Source organism: Macrobrachium rosenbergii, chromosome 31 (genome assembly GCF_040412425.1).
Source record: "Macrobrachium rosenbergii isolate ZJJX-2024 chromosome 31, ASM4041242v1, whole genome shotgun sequence".
Lineage (NCBI taxonomy): Eukaryota > Metazoa > Arthropoda > Malacostraca > Decapoda > Palaemonidae > Macrobrachium > Macrobrachium rosenbergii.
The window spans coordinates 8,422,340-8,429,295 of NC_089771.1; the positions used below are offsets into that span (position 1 = coordinate 8,422,340).

General features: G+C 37.8%; 1 long non-coding RNA gene across 2 annotated transcripts in view; it reads right to left on the reverse strand.

The window, feature by feature from the left end:
* LOC136855357 (uncharacterized) overlaps nt 1-4,540 on the reverse strand; it is a 6,335-nt gene extending 1,795 nt beyond the window's left edge. For both annotated transcript variants that reach the window (XR_010857996.1, XR_010857995.1), the window contains exons 1-3: nt 2,889-4,540; nt 1,643-1,747; nt 1-699 (exon numbers count right to left, since the gene is read on the reverse strand). The exon at nt 1-699 is cut by the window's left edge and continues 546 nt beyond it. This is a non-coding gene — a long non-coding RNA (uncharacterized lncRNA). The remainder of the gene's footprint in view (nt 700-1,642; nt 1,748-2,888) is intronic.
* Between the last annotated feature and the right edge of the window lie 2,416 nt (nt 4,541-6,956).

Below are 6,956 nucleotides of genomic sequence, written 5' to 3' on the forward strand. Positions count from 1 at the left end.
TCCCTAACATTTTTCTTGTTAAAACTACTGTATCACGTATGTCTCATGGCCTAAGCATTTGCAACTTGGCACATCTCAAGTCATGAACACTGCATCTGAGCACAACTTCATTCAGGGACAATGAGTGAGCACATGGCTGGAGTAACTGTGGTTTAGGCCTATTAGTTATTTCCATAGCTATTAGCTTACCAGTTAATAGCTCTACTAATTGCTGGATCCACCCTGGGTACTACTGTTGCACTGCACTGATTCATATATCAGTGTCACCTCGACCTTGCTAAGAGTTTAGGCCCACAGAAGGTGAGATGCATGCCAGTGGCTCTTGTCACCCTTAGTGGAGGAGGCTACTGAGCCCCAAAGGTAATGCCACAGGTAGCAACAAGATTAGCACTCTTTTTTTTTTTTTTTATTTAAAGTTCGGGGGCCATATGCCTTTGGGAAGGGGTGGACATCCTATGGAACTATTATGAGAGAATGAAGCTGTGTGGGTCTCTGTTTGATATGTTCCCATCACTAGCTTGCCTTCACCAGCCAGTGATTGTGGTAAGTTGCCAAAACTCAAAACTCAGTCCTTCTTGTGAGGTTTGCTTTCCTCAATAGCCAGAGGGGTAGGTATGGTCAGTGGGCAATGCAGTGGAGGTCCTTTGGCACTGGGTGTGTGGCGGTCTGATTTCACCCAGGAGCACTGTAGCAATCAACCTGCAGAGGATAAAATCTCTGTAGAAAGCAAAAGTTTACTTGAAGAAATAAGCTTAAACCTTCCCCTAATGAGTTGAATAAGATAGAGTTAATCTATGGACCTCCTTACTTTACACAGCTTAGTGTGGAATTTAAGTGACACCAATTGAAATGGGAAAACCCATTAGAAACTATATTGTTAAACTGATGTGCTTAATAACAGGTAACTAATAAACGTTCATGCATGTCACCGCCCCCCCGCCCCAAAAAAAAGACCTGGAATGTCATTTGCAAGGAGCTCAGATCAGTGCTACAAATTCAAGAAAAGTACCTCCTTCCACAACACAGAATTCTGTGCAAGTGACTTTTTGAATGCAATGTTATCAAACGCGCCAGATGATGTCACACTTTTCGAAAGGTTTAACCAATTATAGTTATTAATACAATTATTGTCTTATATTATCACCTCAAAACTTGTTATTTTGAATATAAGTCAGTTACACAAGTCTTTAAACAAATTGTATTCTTGCAATTGTACTTAAGTGTAGCAATGGCCTTTTGACTTCCCAAACAAAACTATTTATTGCATTCATTCTCTTCAAGTCTGTTCTTAGACTACACAAATCAAAAGAGCAGTACCACTTTGGGTCAATCAAATATTTCAACCTTATATTTTTTGTTCAGGAAATCGAGAAATGAAGCTCTTGGCAAAAATATTGAAATTTAAAATTACAAATTATTTCCCTCTAGTCCATGCAACAAATCAGTACAGTACTGTTCATTATGATGTAAAGTCTCTAAGCTTTATCATGAACTCATCATGCCCAATTTTCCCAGGAATTTGATGAGTAAACAAATACTAACCTATATTCGTTTGAATAGTGGTTATTTTCTGACCCAATTTACTTATGGCATGTGATTCTTAAGCAGAGATTGGGGGAAAAAGTGATTGGCACAGCCTTACCATTCAGGAGTGTCTGGACACATTATATTGTCGTAGGTCAATCTGAACTTCAAGGCTGCTTTATTGGGGATATAATGTAATCAGTAGTTCACAGCACCCACAGACCTGAGATGGAAGAAATCAATCGTTAGTACACTGTAGTTGAATCTAACCGAAACCCTAACAGAGGGATTAAATCTAGAACAGTATTTGGAGGCTTAAAATTTGAACAAATAATGCTGCAAGTTTATGGAGTGGACTGATAGAATAGAACAGAATAGAACATAGAATCTAGGCCAATGGCCAAGCTTTGGAACCGATGAGGGCATTCAGCACTGAAACGGAAATTGACAATAAAAGGTCTGAAAGGTGTCACAGGAGGAAAACCTCAAAGCAGTTGCAATATGAATCGTTAGGAGTGGGTGGAAAGTAGGGTGGAAGAGAGAAAATATGAACTGAGGTACAGTAAAAGGAATGACAGGTGTTGTGCTTGCTGAGGGTAGAGTAAATTGCCTGTGCAAAGCCAAGATAGCACAGAATTATCATCATCATTAACTCAGGAAGCCATTAAATTAATAAAACACCACTAAATTTCCATAACAGATGTATAACGAAGGCGTTAGGTTGTAGAATGTGACAGCAGTTGTAAAGTTCAAAACATACGATGTTACGATGCTGTCTAAACAAGGTGCTGGGAGTCTTTTAAAAACACTACAGAAATTCCAAAACAAAAATGTACTATGGGATGTAGTTAATCAAGCTACCAGTGTCAGAAAGGTTTTCAAAACAAACTTGAACCATGCAATGAATATCTATATAAAACATGTTCAGCACGACATATTTAATATTCAGTATCAAACCAGATTCAGATCAGGAATGGAACATAGTTCGTAAGAAAGTTCTTCTGTCTTAACCTATATAAATTTTTGTATATGTAGACTATATCATATGTTCAAATATGAACTGAGAATGCATTTCCTGTCCCTATCCACTTTTGCATGACTTAACATGACACTTCTGGAGAAAATTTTAGCCTTCAGTACCGATTCAGTTTTATTAACCTGTTTCTATCTTAAGATTCATCTTACTGGTAAGAAATAAATATACATAAAACCTTCATTAACATCAGTGTTTTTGTGGCAAAAAGGATTTATGCAATTTTCATATATGTAAATATTTTTACACTCCTATCAACCCTGTGAGTTCTTGACAGAACAACAACTTTTAAGATTAACCAAATAATAATAATGAGAAAAATTAACCTCACCATTACAATGGTTGATTCCTGAACTGTCGTGAAGGTTGAACAGCATTCAGTCTCGACAGCAGTGGTTTCTGGTTCTGGTCGCTGGTTCTATCCCCGCGATCCTGGTTCTGGTCCCTGGTTTTATCCCCTGGTTTCAGGTTCTGGTTCTTGATCCTTGGTCCCTGGTTCTAGTTCCTGGTTCTGGTCCATGGTTCCTGGATCTATCCCCTCGTTCTTGGTTCTAGTCCCTGGTTCTATCTCCTCGTTCCTGGTTCTGGTTCTTAAATCCTTGGTCCCTGGTTCTAGTTCCTGGTTCTGGACCCTGGTTCCTGTTTCAGGATTCTTGGTCACTGGTTCCTGTTTCCTGGTTCCTGGTTCTATCCCCTCGTTCCTGGTTCTGGTTCTTAAGCCCTGGTTCCTGGTTCTAGTTCCTGGTTCTGTTCCACAGTTCCTGGTTCTGGTCCCTGTTTCAGGATTCTTTGCCACTGGTTCCTGTTTCTTGTTTCCTGGTTCCCAGCCCCTGGTTCCTGGTCCCTAGTTCTTGGTTCGTGGTTCTGGTCCCTGGTTCCTAGTTACTAGTTCCTGATTTCTGGTCCCTGATTCCTCGCTCTTGGTTCCTAGTCATTGGTTCCTTGTTCATGGTTCCTGGGTCTTGTTTCCTGATTCCTAATCCCTGGTTCCTGGTGTCATTTCGATACATCTATAAAGTCGCTTTGATACAAGCCAAGTCGTTTCAGTTAGGTACAAATAAAAACTGAATAATGAAAAAAACACGTATTGTATTTCTTTTATCTCGCTCCAATCTGGTTTCCTTAAAAAGCAACAATGTATTTTTATTACCCACTTTTTTTCAAAAAGGTCTCACTTGCGTTATAGTAACTGACATTGACCGGACGTCTAGTGTTTTATGCAAACATTAAATTTATATCTCACAACTAGGACAAAGTCAACATGATTTAAGTCATGCAAACATTAGATCTGTGTATTGAAACGAGAACGAAGTCAGCATGATTTAAATATCTGGTATCTAGATAATTCTCTTATTTTTTTAATAATAATTACGCGATTATAATTTGCTAAAATGACCTCCTCGCAGTCTAAACTTAGGCTAGTCATTGAGGGTGCGATTCTAATTTAACCGCTCCTCCCCTTTCCATACACCCGCCCCCCCAAAAAATAAAGGCAAAAGTACGAAATAACATTAACCAAATATTAACAAGAGACTCGCCACAATGGACCACATAATATTTTCGCTTGATTGAGGGACAAATCTTAGTTCTCTGGTAAGGGATTGAGTGGGCAGGCTTGCAAGAGTCAAAAGATTCACTTTTTTTAGTGAATAGAATGGAATTTAGAATTCAGGCACTAAAATGAGGTCACCCAGCACTGAAACGGAAACTGACAATAAGACGTTTTCAAAGACGTAACATGAGGAAAACCTCGCGGTTGCATTATTAAAAAATTGTTAGGAGATGGAAGGAAGAGAATACGAACGGAGGTTCAGTAGAAGGAATGAAAGGGGTTGCAGATAGGGGACGAAAGGACGCTACATAGAGCCTTAAGTAATGCCAGCCTCGGGACCTCGGCTCGTACCCAATCGAATTTCTAGATGTATTGAGGCGACTCGAAGCGAACCGCCCGGCCTCAGGCTTAGACTTTCGAGCGAAATTTTTCTGTAAACAAAAAATTATCTACATTAATTACTTACAGATATCATCATCTACCTTAAAGGAGAAAAAAAGTTTTTGTATAAATTCTAGATGAATGAATCTCTAAAAGGTATAATTACTTGAATGACATAACTTCTATGGGACAATGAAAATCTCTGACTTTCAAACCAAGTTGAAAGTTATCGCTAATACACCATATTATTTTCAACTCTGATTTTTAGAGCAGCAATAAATTAACCATCTGCTACTTTCCTGTAACAGTTACTTTCACCAAAGCAACGAACGAAGTGGCCAGGAGGAACAAGTATGGCGCAGTAAGTTTTAACCATGAATAAGTGACAATCTTCGATGTACGACGCAAAATTCTTCAAGTTGACTCTCCCGTCAAGCTGCTCAGCTTAGAAAAAAATCTTGCTATTCTAAGCGAGCACATCCGTTTCCCTTTTAAGGGGGTCTATGCCTCTTCGTTGCATTTGCGATCAATGTATTAATGCATCAAATTCGGATAGATTAATGAATCAAGAAAGTGCCGTCAGTCTAATTGTTTAAAGCTGGAAAAGTCTCTTTTACGTCTAAAATGATACATGCTAGAAATCACGCCCGGTTATAAGACTACAGAGTGTCTGCACTTTCCTTATAAGAATATTATCCCTCTTAAAACGTGAAATGCAGTACAATGACTTTATCAACGAACTAATAACCTCTTTATATATATATATATATATATATATATATATATATATATTGAATCGGCTAACGTATATTTACAAAACTGAGCTGAACATGTCCATCCGTTTTGTCAGAAATTCTTGCATGTTAGTTAAATAAGTTGTGCGCGCATTTTCCGTCTCTCCTTAACCGAGAGTTCCACCACCCGTATGATTTACTTGGACTAGAAATATGTGCTATTATAGTCACTTTACACCCGATTCAATTTAAATGTCTACTTCACATCTGAAGGTTCGTTGCTTACGGCAATCATTGTTATTTTCTAAATACATTTACACTGTCACCTTACTCAAAACATCGTCCAAGATATGTTACAATTGCCTATAGCTGAGGATCAGATACTGTAAATGCCTGTTCCTCCTCCCGCCACGGCCTAATTGGCAAAATATGCAGTGATGTCTAATGTGGGTAATTAAGGCACTTATCAGAGTAAATCAAAGAAATCTAAAGGTAAACTTAGCTAAATTTAGTAAGCACCAAGAGAGAGAGAGAGGCTAGTTGTGACGTAAACTGTGACGTCAGACTTAATAATAGGGTTTCCCAGTACTATGATAATGATCGCAGAAACACAAATATTTGACCCTCTTGTACAATAAGCAATACCTTGAGTAGGATATGCGATAATTATCGAAATTCTATTTTCTCTATTTCCATCGAAAGTTCTTCACTAATGGTCTGCTCGAAGCGCAAGACCCTGATTCACACAAGGCTGGCTTAATCGTAAACAAACATCATCATATCCTTTTATATAATTTTATATTACAATGTTTTTCTTTACTTCATATTTCCTTCAATTTCAATAAAGTTCACTATATATAATCAATGGATTAGTTTTTTTTATAAAATTTAGGGCATAGCCCAAGTGCTTGGACTGTGAGTTACAAGTATCATTCGGCATAACAATGTGGTCAAGATTAAATGAAATATATATATATATATATATATATATATATATATATATATATATATATATATATATATACATATAATAAACGATGTAAATGAAATAATCAAAATAACTGATAATTGAAAGAATGAATAACTTCAAATCCATAAAAAATATATAAATAGATAAAACCGGGAATACATAGACTCACTGGTAACCACTCAACAACCCTACAACAAACATTAGTGTCAGTAAATGAGTCAAGCGAATAGAAACAACAAAACTGCAGTGTGATGTACCAACCAAGCACTGTGGATTTATTATGGGACTGATTATGCATTATGGAAGTTAACGTTAGAACACCTGCATTATCTTACACTCATTTAGCAGGATTAATCAAGTACACGTGAACCGGAACGTTTGAGGAGACAATATGAAGCAACAGAAACTCCAGAGTAACAATGGTTTTCACAGTGTGTTACTCAAGTGTTACTTACTGTAAGACTTGGTGCATACTTCAAGTTAAAGGAACAGTGAATTGCTCCATGGAACTCTATTACACAATTAGTATTCTCATTTGATGCCCCTTCCCTTATTGTAGGCCTACTGTACTCTACTTAGAAACATGGCTCATCGAAAAGATGAGAGAGAGAGAGAGAGAGAGAGAGAGAGAGAGAGAGAGAGAGAGAGAGAGAACAATATTAAATCATGAATCCTTCAATAGTCCTGGGCAAATACTAGTTCATGAGAGAGAGAGAGAGAGAGAGAGAGAGAGAGAGAGAGAGAGAGAGAGAGAGAGAGAGA